At 46.2% G+C, this 16,700-nt stretch overlaps 1 long non-coding RNA gene across 1 annotated transcript in view; it reads left to right on the top strand.

Moving 5' to 3' along the window:
* LOC107182140 overlaps positions 1–7,400 on the top strand; it is a 12,654-nt gene extending 5,254 nt beyond the window's left edge. The window contains exon 3 of the long non-coding RNA XR_001512867.1: positions 7,359–7,400. This is a non-coding gene — a long non-coding RNA (uncharacterized LOC107182140). The remainder of the gene's footprint in view (positions 1–7,358) is intronic.
* The last annotated feature ends 9,300 nt before the right edge of the window (positions 7,401–16,700 follow it).

Below are 16,700 nucleotides of genomic sequence, written 5' to 3'. Positions count from 1 at the left end.
TTTCTGGTTTCTTGGGATATATTCCTAGAAGTGGGATCACAGGGTCAAATGGGAGTTCCATTTTTAGTTTTTTGAGGAAATTCCATACTGTCTTCCGTAATGGCTGCACCAGTCTGCATTCCCACCAGCAGTGCACAAGTGTTCCTTTTTCTCCGCATCCTCTTCAGCACTTGTCGTTTGTTGAATTGTTGATGACAGCCATTCTGACAGGTGTGAGATGGTACCTCATTGTTGTTTTGATTTGCATCTCTCTGATGATTAGTGACTTTGAGCATATGTTTTCATATGTCTCTTGGCTTTCTGAATGTCCTCTTTTGAAAAGTGTCTATTTAGGTCCTTTGCCCTCAGCTCACCTTCTTATAAAGACCTGCTTTAGGGACTGCACTGCTCAAGCCCCTGGTGAAAAGGGACAGAAGCCCCCTTTGGGCTGACCTCTAGAGTCTACCTCTCCTGGCTTACCAGGCACCTTCTCGCAGCCTGTGGTCTCCGTGAGGCTGGAGCCCTAAGGGGGCAGCTTCTGGGTTCACATCCTCGCAGCTTCACCAGCTCAGACCACAGACACCCTTAGAGCGAGCAGGGGGGCTGTCAGTTCCTGTTTGCATCAAACAGTAGGCCCCTGGTGAGGGGTGTGGGGCAGACTGGACAAGACCACCAGAGGAATTGTTGGGACACACACACACACGTGCTGTGTCAGCTGCCTGGGCTGCTGGTCTCACTCAGCTAGGACCAGCACCACCTGCCTGTGCCGACACCCACTGCGGGCCTGTGGCTTCCCTCCTGCCCAGTAGGAGGCAGCATTGCCCCTCTCTGCCTGCTCAGCCTTGGCCTCTACACAGGCTGACTCCGGGCTTCCGTCACTGCAGGAATAGAATTGAAAAAAAAATTTTATCTTTGGAAAACTCCATCACACTTCAAATGTCAAGATGCTGTAAGATTAATCTAGATTTTTCTTCTCCTTTTTAAAAGCCCAAATTTTAAAACAGAATCATAAAATCCAAAAACCAGAAGGAGGCTCTAGGATTAGATCACTCCCAACACTCTGGTTTAAAGATGTAGAAATAGACCTGGCCAGTGTGACTCAGTGGATAGAGCATCATCCCCAGGCACTGAAGGGTCTCAGGTTCAATTTCCAGTCAAGGGCATGTACCTGGGTTGCAGGTTCAATCCTCAGCCCTGGGGTGTGTGCAGGAGGCAACCAATAGATGTGTCTCTTTCATATCGATGTTCCCCCCCCCCTTTCTTTCCCTCCCTCCCTCCCTCTCTTCCACTCTCTCTAAAAAAAAATGGAGAAATATCTTCCAGGTGAAGATTAACGAAGCAAAACAAAAATAAATATATAAAGAATTAGACTCAAATATAGATTTCAATATTTGGTAGCAAATTGCTAAATCATCTGAACCAAACATAAAAAGCAATCAGGAGAGACAATGCATCTGAGTGAGGCATTGGTTATCACTTGCTGAAAGGCAGGACTAAACTTTTAATTGGCAAACAACTTCCCAGAACACCCAAGTAACCGTTGTAAGACACACTGTAGAGATGAACTTGAACAAGCACTGTGCAATGGAACAGGTAATGTGAGCCCCAAATGTATAATGTTAAAATGGCTGCAGAAATTTCTCAAAAGGTGAAAAGCAGCAGGTGAAATTTATGTCAATTGTACTTTCATATTTAACCCACGTATCAAACATATCATTTCACTATGTAATCATTCCACTGACTGGCCACGCTGGACGGCACAGAGCTGAACAAGGGGTCCATCCGGACCTTGCAAAGTCTGTAGGATGCCCTGCGCAGGCACCCCTCCCGCACTCACCCCGAGCCCTCTGGAGAATTGTTCTGTAGAACTGATACCATTTGACAAAAAGAGCTTCCTGTTTCAAAATAACCTGTTTTTAACTTTACCTTCCCTCCTCAGATAAACTCCAGAAGGACCCATATTAATCGCATTGTTATGATTCTTAAACAATGAGCTAAAGTGAACATGGTTGGCCAATGCCGACAGGAGTTTGGTGGGAAAGGCTGTCCTGCCCCTCCCAGAGGTGCTTGCAGTCCATGGCCAGGAGGGTTTCTGAAGCTATCAGCCAGCCTGCTGAGAACAAATGGAGATTGTCCCCCTGCACCTGCAGTGTTGGAAACACTGTGGACAATTTCCGCATTCCCCCTCTTTGTTACCGGCGCTGGTGGGGGACGCAGGCTGGAATCACAGTGTGCTGAGGACAAGGCGCGCACGCAGGCAAGTGGCTCCTTCTGAACAACGACCAAGAAGAGCAAATCGCTTCCAGGATTTCGAGTCACTTGTAAATGATCTGGAAAAGCCCGGCCGGCGTGGCTCAGTGGTTGAGCATTGACCTATGAACCAGGAGGTCATGGTTCAATTCCCAGTCAGGGCGCATGCCTAGGTTGGGGCTTGATCCCCAGTGTAGGGTGTACAGGAGGCAGCCAATCAATGATTCCCTCTGATCATTGATGTTAGTTACTATCTCTCTCTCTCTCTCTCCCTTCCTCTCTGAAATTAATACAAATATACATCTTTTTAAATGATCTGGTAATGACAGCGGTTTCGAACTCAGCATCACACTGGAGGACAGTCCCGGCCATGCCCACACAGCAAGGCGTGGGAGGGTGCTCAGGTCCCTGCTTCCAGCAAAGGTGGAGACGCACCTCCGTGGCCCTTTGGGGAGTGGTGTTTCCCTCCCTGCTCTCCCAGCAGCCTTTGAATTTGTCAGTGTTGCCTGGCACATAGTCACAGGGCCAACTCCCGTGCACCCCACACCCGGGAGCTGCTGCCGCTCTGTCTTCCTTGCAGCCCCACAGTCTGAGGTTGAGTGTTTCTCACCGAACAGTGAGCAGAGCTGCTGACAAACTTTGACCCAGTCTCCTCATAACTGCATGAAAGTAAAATAAGCCACCACCCTACCCAGAGGCGAGTCTCCCCTTTATTTATGGACAGATCATTGTAGGGAAGAATCTGGAACCAGGATATTTGTCATGCGGAGCCTCCGAGTCTTTTGTCCTAAAAATAATGTTTGGCATCCACTGACCACTTCCTCGATTCCCCCACTAGTTCCCTATAGTCACTCATGTAATGCCCTTTCTAATAATAGTAATTCCAGTTCTGCTCTAAGTGCTTTGCTCACGATGAGTTTCCTAGGGCTGGTGGAACAAAAACCGCAGGCTGGGTGGATTGTACAACATACAATATTTTCTCACAGTTCTGGAGGCCAGAAGTCTGAGATCAAGGCTGAGTCTGCTATACAATCCAATGAGGCAATTCAACTTACCATACTGACCTTACACCTGAAGAAATGAAAACATACGGGGGTCACAAAACCCTAGGGCTACACAGCTAGTCATTGGTAGAACTCAAATTTGAACCCACTGCTATTTGGCTCCAGTATCCAAACCGTTCAACTTCTCTAAAATAAAATCATTCTTCCCAAAATTCAGGAAAGGCTAGTTTACCATTCCACACTCCCCAAGGCCTGCATAATTTTTTGGTGTAGTTGACTATCCTATATAATAAAAGGCTAATATGCAAATTGTCCCCTCAGGAGTTTGACCGACCAGGAGTTCGACCACTCACTATGACATGAGCTGACCACCAGGGGACGGCACAGAATGAAGGAAGGCCCAGGTCAGCAGCCGGCAGCTGGGGGAAGGAAGGTCCCAATCAGCCCTGATCACCGGCCAGACTTAGGGACCCTACCCATGCACGAATTTCATGCACCGGGCCTCTAGCATATCATATTAGCCCTTGGAAGGGAGTAATTCTGACCATTTGCATCAGTGGAGCCAGGTGAGCACCAGGAGTGGGCAAAGGGACCTAGGAGGTTAGCAGGCACTTGAGCCCCTGCCCACCACTGCCCTTAACCACCTCGGGCTCTGTGTGGAGCCAGGAAGAAATGGACAGGGCCGTTCTGCACAGCTCTTGTTAAAAAAGGGTAGGGAGTGGAAGGATTAGGATTGTTAAAAGGAGGCCAACAGATCCCACCTTATCCCTTCTTCATGACTGGAAGAAAGTGGGGGGTCAACTTACTTCTCTTGAGGAACTGGGGGAGCCAGCTCCTAAAAAATCAGGCCAGTCTTGCTTTGACTCATAGTGTAATGATTTTTCCCTAAAAAATGTAAATGGAGAGACACAAAGACTGGGAGTTGGGAGTTGAGTCTCGTTATTAATGCCAGCTGACCCACAGGCTCCTCAGGATTGGCTGTTCAACTCCTTCAGTTCTGGGAAAATTCCACTGAATTACCCTCTCCCACCCAGTTGTTACCTGTTGATATTGTTGGTGAGAGAGCTTGAGTTATTTTTCCCACTTAGTTGAGTCCTGTACATTCATAAAAGTAGCATCACTATCTTTTATTTCATTAATTATAAAAGATCTTCTCCCCATTTGGCCAATTTAATGAAGTTTCCTTTATTTCGTTCTCAAAAAGTAGGCACCATACTCCAAAGTGCTGTGTCTAAAACACGTAAATCAGTTTCATTTACACTAATAGTGTAAGAGTAGCCATTTCCTCTGTTTTGTTTACTCCTGCATCCTGAACACCTAGCCAAAGGCCTATTACACAGTAGTACTCACCAATGTGAGGAATGAACAAAGAGCCATGTACTAGTATAAATGTTTTCTCCCATTTTATACACATGCCAACTTGCTATGCATACTGTTATGTGTGATACTGTTTGTTTTTAACCTCCTCATGTGCTTTGGAGATTGTAATAGTTAGCGGGGCAAGAGGCAGGACTCTTGGTCATGTAAAGAGTTCCAAGCAGAAGAACGCAGCTCTCGGCCCCTGTGTTCACGCACTAATCCCAGAAAGCAGCCGTCACCAGCATGAATCAAACCGCTGTGCAGGGCCCGTGTGCCATGAGCCCTCTCTTTGTTCTGCCAAGTCTTTCAAAGTCTAAAATTTAGTCCTCCCAGTAGGCCTCTGAGACAGGTTCTTTGATCATTTATCCTGTTTGCAGAGGAGGGCACCTGAGGCACAGAGAGAAGAAAATTTTAATTTTCCAGCTAAATTTTTAAGTTGATTTTGCCCTATGGACTCCTTTTATCTCCTATCAAGCGAAACATGAGTGCTTGCCATACACATTAAAGGCATTTAAATGTGTAGGGGGTGAATTAAAAGTTAAGGTATACTAAAAAATAAGTTATACTAATTTCTTCTAAGTTAAGGTGATTAAAATATTGAGATACCATGACACTCGAATAGAATGGCCAAAATCTAGAACACTGACACCACCACATGCTGGAAGAGGTACGGAGAAACCACTCACTGCCTATGGGAATGCAACATGGTGCAGACACTTTGGAACATGGTTTGGCAGTTTCTTAAAAACTAAAGATACTCTTACCGTACAATCCAGCGATCATGCTCCTTGGTATTTGCCCCAAAAAGTTGAAAGTGTATGTCCATACGAAAACCTGCACACTGTTTGATACGATAAGGGTGGAGACAAGTTTTATTCACAATTGCCAAAGCTTGGGAGCAACCAAGCTGTCCTTTAGTAGGTGGTTGGAAATATAAACCATGGTGCATCCAGTCAATGGAATATTATTCAGTGCTAAAAGGAAATGAGCTATCAAACCACGAAAAGGCATTGAGGAACCTTAAACGCCTATGACCTAGTGAAGAAGCCAGTTTAAAAAGACGATATACTCGCCCTAACTGGTTTGGCTCAGTGGATAGAGCGTCGGCCTAAGGACTGAAGGGTCCCAGGTTCAATTCCGGTCAAGGGCATGTACCTTGGTTGCGGGCACATCCCCAGTGGGAGGTGTGTAGGAGGCGGCTGTTCGATGTTTCTCTCTCATCAATGTTTCTACTTCTCTATCCCTCTCCCTTCCTCTCTGTAAAAAATCAACAAAATATAAAAAAAAGATGATATACTGTTTGATTCCAACTATATGACATTCTGGAAAAGGCAAAACTATGGAGACAGTAAAAGGATCAGTGGTTGTCAGGGGTTGTGAGGAAAAGGTGGGTGGGAGGAAGAATAGGCAGAGCCCAGAGGAATTTTAGGGCAGTAAAACTACTCTGCATGGTACTATAATGGTGCATACATGTCACTATACATTTATGCAAACCCATAGAATGTACAACTATGTATTTAGAGTGATTATGATGGTCTGTGTAGGTTCATCCAGTATAAGAAATATACCACTCAGCTGAGGGCTGTTGATAATGGGGGAGGCTATGCATGTGTGGGGCAGATGGTACATGGGAAATCTCTACACCTTCCACTCACTTTTACTATGAACATAAGTTGCTGTAAAAAAACCAATTTTTTTTTAAAAAATCGATATATTTTAATTTTTGAAATAACCTTGGGGTTTAACATAATAGGCTACATGTAAAGCCATTTAGGTGCCTTGTCCCTGGTACCTCCCCATTCATCCCCTTCATGACTTAGGGCCAAGTTTCTCTATCTGCTTTGGGTGTGTGCCACTTCTGTAAGAATCAGCTAAGTCAGGAGTTTCATTCCCAGTTTGCATGGTTAAAGTTCTTATGGCCAAGGACATTTTAGTTGTTTCCAAGTTTGGGCAATTATGATCCTGTAAGATAAAAAGTGAGCTATAGGCAGAAGGCTTAGAATCTAGATGTTGTAACAGTGTGAAAGGAATGGGCCCTCAGAAATCAAAGAGCACTACTATTTATCAGGGTTATTCTTATTTTAGACTTTAATTCTTCAAAACACATCATCCCTGGAAATTATCATGTTCATTACTTTGTTTACTTATTTATTCTCCCTCTCTGCCCTGGAATGTATGTTTCATGAAAGTGGGGCCTTACCAGTATCGGTCACATCTCTATCTCCAGTGCCTAAGAGAGTCTCTGGCATGTTAGGTGCTCAGTAATTATTTGATGAATACATGAATGAACAAAAATGGCTTCATACCATTCCTGGTGCTAAGGATTCATTCTTTTGGAAATCTGGAAATTACCTAAGGAAGCTTTTTTACAATCAAATACGAGGGCCATGGAGAAAGGAGCAGCATCTGGAGTTCAGTGGAAATTTTTCTTTTAAAATGTAAGGTTACAACCCAATGTCAGTGAGGCTTGACTTCAGGTGTCTCCAATATTATTTAGCTGTTCACTGACACTACTCACAAAGTCCTTCTGTCCACTACCCTGTTTCAAAATCACACCCCATTATTTTATCATGGTGGCTCTCCTCTTCCAGGTACCAACATCTGGATTCGTTATCAATTACTGAATAAAACACTACCTCAGAGTTTATTTTGGCTTAAAGCAATTGTGATATAATAGGAAATACATATGTTTAGTCTTTGTCCCCAGTTCCTAAAACCCTTGGAATCTCTGGAGAGATCAGAATGTCTTTTATATGCTAATGATAGTCATGCACTAGGGGGGGAGGGAGATCCTCAGCCTGGCCTGTGCCCTCTCACTGTTTGGAAGCCCTTGGGGGGATGTCTGACAGCTTAGGCCCGCTCCCTGGGGAGCGGGCCTAAGCCAGCAGTTGGACATCCTTAGCACTGCCATGAAGGCAGGAAAGACTACTGCCATCACCTCTGTGCTCGCCACCCGGGGGTACCTCCTGCATTGAGCTTCTACACCCTGGTGGTCAGTGCATATCATAGCTAACGGTCATTCTGCTATCGGGCTGAAAACGGCTCTCTGACATCCCCCGAGGGGTCCAGAATTACGACAGGGTGCAGGCCAAGACAAGGGACCCCACTGGTGTATGATCAGGGCCAGGGAGAGATACAGGAGGTTGGCCAACTGGGGAGGGACCGTGGGAGGGCTCCAGGGCATGTCTGGCCCATCTCACTCAGTCCTGATCAGCGGGACCCTAGCAGAAAGCTAACCTACCAGTTGGAGCATCTGCCCCCTGGTGGTCAGTGCATGTCATAGTGAGCGGTTGAGAGGCCTTTGCATATCATTAGCATATTACCCTTTAATTGATTGAATGGCCGACTGGCTGACCAGACACTTAACATATTAGGCTTTTATTATATAGGATGAGATGGCTGGTGGCTGGGGACCCCTAGCTGGCTTCAGGATAAAAAATGAGCTATATGAGGGACTGGTCACCTGAAAGACCAAGGCATGTTTAGAGGATTGGAAATTTCAGACTCTCCCACCTACAGCCCTCATTCAATCCCTACCTTGTACCCTGGGGAGGGGACAGGAGCGAGGAGCTGAAGGTTGAGTTGTCACTAATGGCATTAATTTAATCGATCATGTCTATGTAATGACCCTCCATAAACCCCTAAACAGCAGGGTTCAGAACACTTCTGGGTTAGTGAATACATCAAGGTGCTGGGAGAGTGGTGCCCCCAAGGGGACCTGGAGGCTCCGCATGTCCCCATCACCTCCACACTCTCCGCTACGCACCTCTTCCCTTTGGCTGTCCCTGAGCTGAATTCTCTGTAACAAACGGGGTAAACATAAGTAAAGTGAGCCATCTCACAAATGATCCAACCTGAGGAGGGTGGGTGGGAATCTCTGATTTCTAGCCGATAGGTCAGAACGTGTGACTGGCATTTGAAATGCAGGCAGTCGTGTGGGGCTGACCTATGGGGTCTACACTAACCCCAGGTAGCTAGTGTGAGAATGGAATCAAATTGTTCAACACCAAGATGGTACCCAGAGAATCAGAAAATGGGCTGTTGGTGTCAGGAGTGTGGTGAGTAAAAGCAGGTCAACTATAAACATTTATCTCATCGTTTGGGTGGGTAAGGAATTTGAGAGCAGCTATCCTGGATGGTTCTGGATTGGAGCCTTCCTGTGAGGTTGCAATCTAGGCGTCGGCCCAGGTGTCAACCCAGGCATCAGCCCAGGGGTCAGCCCAGGCTGCAGTCACCTGAAGGCTTGCCTGGGCCTGGAAGATTCACTTCCAAAAGGGCCCACTCTCCCGGTGGCCAAGCCGGTGCAGGCTGTTGACCAGTGGCCTCAGGTCTCGCCACTCCGACCTCTCCATGGGGCTGCTTAGGACAGGGTGGCTTCTCCCAAGGCTAGTGCCTCAGGAAAGCAAGATGACAGCTACCATGTGCTTCATGTCCTAGCCTCAGGGGCCACATCCTGTCACTCCCACGCCGTCCTGTTGGCCACCCAGGCAGCCCGGCAATTGTAGAGGGAGCTGCCACATGACATCAATAGCAAGAGTCCAGGCTCTCTGGCAGCCCCTGGGAAGCTCAAACACAGTGTTCAAATATATTTTTCAAATAAATGAATAAACTATTTAATCAAGTCCAAGTCCTCTACACTCAGTCCATTTGGATCTAGCGTTGAGCATGAGAGCATGGGCCTCTGGCAGCATGAAACTGTTTATTGGCTTCAATGTCCTCACTCCGGAGGAGCCCAGACAAATGACCCGCTTTCACTGTGCCCCCAGCCTTTAAACGCGGGGCGTAAACTCACCGTGAAATTAAATAATTTCAGAGCCAGGAAGAATGCTCATTACGAGCTCTCTCCCAGGACCAGCCCCCCAGGCAAAATTTGCAACTGGGGGAAGTCACCTGAAGGCTTGCCTGGGCCTGGAAGATTCACTTCCAAAAGGGCCCACTCTCCCGGTGGCCAAGCCGGTGCAGGCTGTTGACCAGTGGCCTCAGGTCTCGCCACTCCGACCTCTCCATGGGGCTGCTGAGGACAGGGTGGCTTCTCCCAAGGCTAGTGCCTCAGGAAAGCAAGATGACAGCTACCATGTGCTTCATGTCCTAGCCTCAGGGGCCACATCCTGTCACTCCCACGCCGTCCTGTTGGCCACCCAGGCAGCCCGGCAATTGTAGAGGGAGCTGCCACATGACATCAATAGCAAGAGTCCAGGCTCTCTGGCAGCCCCTGGGAAGCTCAAACACAGTGTTCAAATATATTTTTCAAATAAATGAATAAACTATTTAATCAAGTCCAAGTCCTCTACACTCAGTCCATTTGGATCTAGCGTTGAGCATGAGAGCATGGGCCTCTGGCAGCATGAAACTGTTTATTGGCTTCAATGTCCTTCGGAGCCCAGACAAATGACCCGCTTTCACTGTGCCCCCAGCCTTTAAACGCGGGGCGTAAACTCACCGTGAAATTAAATAATTTCAGAGCCAGGAAGAATGCTCATTACGAGCTCTCTCCCGCAGGACCAGCCCCAGGCAAAATTTGCAACTGGGGGACCTTGGCTTTTCTACCCCAATTCTGCAGATCCCCACAATCCTTCCTCCACCAGCGTCACCTAACATATGCAGCTTTCAGCTCAATAGACAGACATGCCTTTTGCAGGGTTTGCATCCACATACCTTGAGAAGGTACCGGTTAGACATAATGATGCCGTATAAATGCACATCCCAGGAAATTCAGTGAGGCAAATTTTTCCTCTGGCTTTGAAACACATCACTAAGTCTCCACTGAACACTTGATGGAACTGCTGGCTTACAACTAGGAGTTGAGGTGCATGGGAATTTGTAACTGGGAGTGTTTGGTGTGGAGAGGTCATCAGACATCGCAGTCTCACTGGGGGACAGCAGGATCCCACACCCCATCTCAAGGCCACCTGAAGAACACGGGAATCGCACGGAAGGAGAGACAGAGTTTACTTACTGATTTGTTCAACAACTACACTGAGTGGCCAGATTATTATGACCACCCCATCAGTACAATGATGTGAATTAGTTATGCAAATAATAATAATAATAAAACCTTGAGAGTATTTGCTTAGGAAGTTTTCAATATTCAGTATTTTTGGAAGTGTCAATGAAGTGCTGATGGGGTGGTCATAATAATCTGGCCACTCAGTGTCTTTTTTGAGCCAGGCATTGTTCTAGGTGCCAATCTACCCATACTTCAGGTCTTTGCTCACATATCATTGAAATGTCACCTAGCCTGACCTCTATATTTGAAATTGCCATTTAAGTTGCAATCTTCCCATATCCCTCATCTGCTCTCTGCTGGCTTGTTTCATAGTCTGTTATCTACTAACATACTATAACATTTTTTTCATCTTTATTGTTGAAAGTATTACATATGTCCCCTTTCCCCCCCATTGACCCCTTCTAGCCCATACCTGCCCTCTGCCCCAGGCCTTCACCACACTATTGTCTGGGTCCATGCATATAAATTCTTTGGTTAATCTCTTCCCACCCACCGATCCTCCGCGCCTTCCCTCTATAATTTACTTCTTTATTGTTTTTTTAAAAATATATCTTATTGATTTTTTACAGAGAGGAAGTGAGAGATAGAGAGTGTTTGAAACATCGATGAGAGAGAAACATCGATCAGCTGCCTCCTGCACATCTCCTACTGGGGATGTGCCCGCAACCCAGGTATATTGAAGGGAGAGAGATAGAGAGTCAGAAACATCGATGAGAGAGAGACATCGATCAGCCGCCTCCCACACACCCCCCACTGGGGATGTGCCCGCAACCCAGGCACATGCCCTTGACCGGAACTGAACCCGGGACCCTCCAGTCCGCAGGCCGACGCTCCATCCACTGAGCCAAACCGGTTTCGGCTTCTTTATTGTTTTTTATTTCTGTCTTTCTCCCTCACTCCCACCTCATGCCAGAAGGTCATCACCATGGTAGGAAACTTGCTCTCTTTTGTTGGTTAATTAACTGAATGAGTGCCAGTGGTACAAAGTGAATAAAACAGTTCTCTCTCTCTCTCTCTCTCTCTCTCTCTCTCTCTCTCCTCCCTCCCTTCCTCCCTCTCACTCTCTCTCTTTCTCCCTCCCCCTCTCTCTCTCCATCCAGTTTACAGTTGCCATTCACGGGGTTGAGTCAGCTATAATGCTATCAGCTCACCATCCTGACCTTCCAGTTGTTTCCTGAGATGCCCCGGACAATCTGTGGCTTCTCCTTTCCAGAGCAGCCCAAGTGCCTTTGCAGCAAAACCTAGATCCCCAGGCCACTCCACATGCCAATTACACACTTGTTCATATGAAAATTAAGTTTGGCCCTGGCCAGTCTGGCTCAGTGGTTGGAGTCTCGCTGTGGACCAAAGGATCACAGCTTTGATTCCTGGTCAAGGGCATGAACCTGGATTGCAGATTCAATCCTAGACTCCAGTCAGGGCATGTGTGGGAGGCAACGGTCAGGAGGCAACTGTTCGATGTGTCTCTCTCACATCTCTCTCTCTCTCCCTCTCTCTCTCTCTCTCTCTCTCACCTCCTGGCTCCCTCTCTTCCACTCTCTCTAAAAATCAATGGGGGAAAAATATATTCTCACTGCTTGGGTGAAGATTTAAAAAATAATAATAATAAAGAAAATAAAGTGTGCCCTTCCAATGCAAATACTCCAGAGCCACAGCCATGCTTCCTAAACTCCCTGCGTGGCAGAGCCTCTGGGCTCAGGGAAGAAAACATGTTTGTTTTTACTCTCAAATTGTTCAAACAGGGTTCCAAAGTTACATGCTTTTTTTAAACCTCACCTGAGGATATGTTTTTATTTATTTTAGAGACAGAAGAAGGGAGAAAGAGAGAGAGAGAAACATTGATGTGAGAGAGAAACATTGACTAGTTACTGCCCGTATGCACCCCGACTGGGGATCAAACCCGAAACCTAGGTGTGTTCCCTGACTGGAAATCGAACCCGCAACCTTTTGGTGCACAGGTCAACACTCCAACCAACTGAGCCACACGGCCAGGCCCAAAGCTACACACTTTTGTCCATAAATGTAAGATTACTACCTTCCCCCTTCCACACCAAAAGACAATGCTCATTACCCTGCGAAAGCCTCATTAAAAGCAAAAACATTGCAATGACGCTTAATAAAAAACAGGACATGCTAAAAGGAAGCACATAGAGAGTGACAACTCGCATTAAACAAGGGGCTGGAAAGACCAGATTCTAGGTTCTCAGGGAACACAATCCAAAACAAGAATGTTTAAGGCGGTTCAGTTAAAGTGCATGAAAAGGTAACTCCAACAACCTTTCAGCAGTGATAGTGACCGTAGTGTGTGCGATATGGAATAGACGGGAGGCAGTATTTTTCCAGGTTGAAAACAAAATGTGAACAAAAGGCACTTACAATGTCGAGGCTAACAGACTGGAAAAACAAAGAGAAAATTTGACTGAAGGGGAAAGTTGCTGAGACTGGCAACCCAGAGTTGTCTCGGGAATTTAAAGGAGTGTTTGTTGGGGGGGCCAGGGAAGGACATAAAAAACCTTTGTGGCCCTGGCTGGTTTGGCTCAGTGGATAGAGCATCGGCCTGTGGACTGAAAGGTCCCGGGTTCGATTCCAGCCAAGGGCACATGCCCGGGTTGCGGGCTTAATCCCCATTAGGGGCCGTGCAGAAGTCAGCCAATCAATGATTCTCTCTCATCACTGATGTTTCTATCTCTTCCTCCCTCTCCCTTCCTCTCTGAAATCAATAAAGAAATATATATTTTTTTAAAAAAACACCTTTGTGGCCTTTGTTTCTATTGCTGAGGAAAGAAAGGCCAGTGGTGAAAATATGGAAACAACCATCTGTGTCCATTGAGGGATGAATGGATCGCGAAAATGTGATTTGTGTGTGTGTGTGTGTGTGTGTGTGTGTGTGTGTGTGTGTGTGTGTGAATACACACATACATACACAATAGAATATTATTTGTCCATAAAAAAAATCATGCCATTTGCGACAACATGGCTATACCTTACGGGTATTATGCTAAGTTAAATAAATCAGACAGAGAAAGAAAATATCATATAATCTCACCTCTATGTGAAATCTTTAATTTAAAAAAAAAAAAAGAGGAAACAACAAAAACCTAAGCTCATAGATACGGAGAACAGACTGATTGCCAGAGGAGGCCGAGTGGGTGGGGTCATGGGGTGGTATGGTGAAATGAGTAAGGGGTCAACAGGTACAAAGTTCCAGTTACAAAGTAAATAAATCCCGCCCTGGGAATGTAACAGTAACCACAGTTAATAATACTGTATTACATATCTGAAAGTTGCTAAGAGAGCAAATGTTAGAAGTTCTCATCACAAGAAAAAAAATTGTGTAGCTATATATAGGGTGATGGATGTCCACTAGACTTATTGTGGTGATCATTTTGCAATTTTTACAAATATCACATCATTTGGTTGTACACCTGAAAATACTATGACATTGCATGTCAATTGCACCTCAATTTTTAAAAATAAGAAAAGACAGACTGGTGCAGCCACTGTGGAGAACAGTATGGCGTTTCCTCAAAAAAATTAAAAATGGAACTTCCATTTGACCCAGTGATCCCACTTCTAGGAATGTATTGCAAGAAACCAGAAATACCAATCAGAAAGGATACATGCATCCCTATGTTCATAGCAGCACAATTCACCATAGCTAAGATTTGGAAACAGCCTAAGTGCCCATCAGTAGATGAATGGATTAGGAAACTGTGGTACATCTACACAGTGGAATACTATGCTGTGGTAAAAAAGAAGGATCTCTTACCATTTGCAACATCATGGATGGAACTGGAGAGCATTATGCTAAGCGAAACAAGCCAGTCAGAGAAAGATAATTATCACATGATCTCACTCATTTGTAGATTATAGTGAACAACATAAACTGATGAACAAAAACAGAACCAGAGATAGAGAAGCATCAAACAGACTGTCCAACCTATGAGGGAAGGTGGGGAAGAGGGTGTGAGGGGGTAAGAGATCAACCAAAGGACTTGTATGCATGCATATGAGCAAAACCAAAGGACACAGACAGGAGCGGGTAGGGAGGGCTTGTGCTTGGGGGAGGGGGTGCCAGGGGAGAGGTCAATGGGGAAAAAAGGAGACTCATGTAATACTTTAAACAATAAAGAATTTTTAAAAATAGCCGAAACCGGTTTGGCTCAGTGGATAGAGCGTCGGCCTGCGGACTGAAGGGTCCCGGGTTCGATTCCGGTCAGGGGCATGTGCCTGGGTTGTGGGCACTTCCCCAGTGGGGAGTGTGCAGGAGGCAGCTGATCGATGTTTCTCTCTCATCGATGTTTCCAACTCTCTATCTCTCTCCCTTCCTCTCTGTAAAAAATCAATAAAATATATTTTAAAAAAAAGAATTTTAAAAAATAAGAAAAGAAAGGCCAGTGGTATTTGTCCCTGCCAGATAAGTACAGAATGCCCAAACCTGACCCTCAAGAGCTCAGCTGCTCATATGGAAGCCACCAGCCACACGTGCTCTTTAGCACTACATTAAAATTAATCAAAATTAATTAACATTTAAAATTTGTTTTCTCACACTACTCACATGGTAAGTGCTCAATGGCCACACGTGGCATAGCACACAGCGCAGATAACTGAGTGTTTCCATCATTCCAGAAAGTTCTACAGGGCGGCCCTGCTATGGAACCCGACAGGTGGAAAAGCAAGTCCTGGCCAATAGCCACCCCTGTCCCACCTGCTAATCTGCTGTCCCCCTAGACTAGGGAGAGGCAGACTCACAATGTTAGTAAAGGTCTTGGCCTTGTAGAGCAAAATTCTTACTGTTCTCGATGCTTTTCTTCTCCCTTTTCTTTAACAAACAAAGCTCAGAGAGGTTGGTGTAAGCCATTTATTGAATATGTATAAATATATATTTACATATTTATAAAGGTGCCAAAGACACTAAAGTGAGTAAAACACAATCCAAAACCTCCAGGAGCTCACATTTTCGTCACGAGGGTAAATATTACAACAGAAGTGAATACATGGCAGTGTAGCAGACTGGATTTTTCAAAAATGACCATGGCATTATTTTCAGTCCCACATGCTTTTCCAGAAACTTCTACTCCCCATCAAGAGGTGGAATCTATTTCCCCTCCCTTTCAGCCTGGGTGGGCTCAGGGATGCTGTGTGGCTTCTGAGGCTGGGTCATATGAAGGATACAGCTTCTTCCTGGTGGGCGCTCTCCCCCTGCCACCCGCCCACATCCCTCTGTCTCTTGGGGGGCAGGGGGCAGGGGCGTGCATCCTTGGAACCCTGAACCACCTTGCAAAAAGTCCAGCTACCTTGAAGTTGCAATGCTGGGCAGACCGTGTGGGGAAACAACAGAAACATGGAGAGCCATGCCCAAGGAGCCCCAGCCATCCAGCCTCCAGATGCTTATGCCCTCCCAGCCTGGACCACCAGCCAAGTGAGCGAACAAGTCATCAGAGGACCCAGCCCCGCCCTCAAGCCTTCCAGCTGAGTCAGAGACCATGTTCCTGCTGTGCCGTGTTCAAATTCCAGGCCCCCAGACCCCAAGAGCGTAATCAGCGGTTATTTTCACCACTAAGTTTTGGGGTAGATGGTCCCACAGACATGGCAACTGGAGCAGTCACTCAGGGAGCATAAAATTCTTCGCCCTGCTTAGAGGGGTCAAATAAGGTGCGAGTCAGCCCTGGACATCAGTCCCAGCTCCCCTTCAGCTCTCCATGCTGCCCGCCCCACCCCCACCCAATGGTTCGGAGAAGGGGAGAGGTTCTGGGAGCAGGTGGTGTTGACAATTAAGTAGTAGCGCAACTGTGCAGCAGGGAGAGTAAGGGTATATATAGCCAACCTTCTATGAATTTCTATTTCCGGTTTGCGTATAGTTATAAGCCACATGATTTGGCTAATTAAAAATGTTTGAGGATGCCTAATAAACTTGATCTTATGTATTTCCTGCTCCATTGAAAAGGGGAAGCATAGATTTTTTTGTGGGGGAGGGGGTGTAACTTATATTGGCCAATACATTTGCATGGACTATTAGACTTAGAAGTAATCTCCTGGCACTCCCTTTCTCCCCAGGCTGTATTCTTGTCCTTTGGATCTCAGCTTAAAAGGAACCGCTC

This window comes from Myotis davidii, unplaced genomic scaffold (assembly GCF_000327345.1).
Source record: "Myotis davidii unplaced genomic scaffold, ASM32734v1 scaffold173, whole genome shotgun sequence".
Taxonomy (NCBI): domain Eukaryota; kingdom Metazoa; phylum Chordata; class Mammalia; order Chiroptera; family Vespertilionidae; genus Myotis; species Myotis davidii.
The sequence above is the reverse complement of the archived record's forward strand: the minus strand, read 5'-3'. Positions and strand labels throughout refer to the sequence as shown.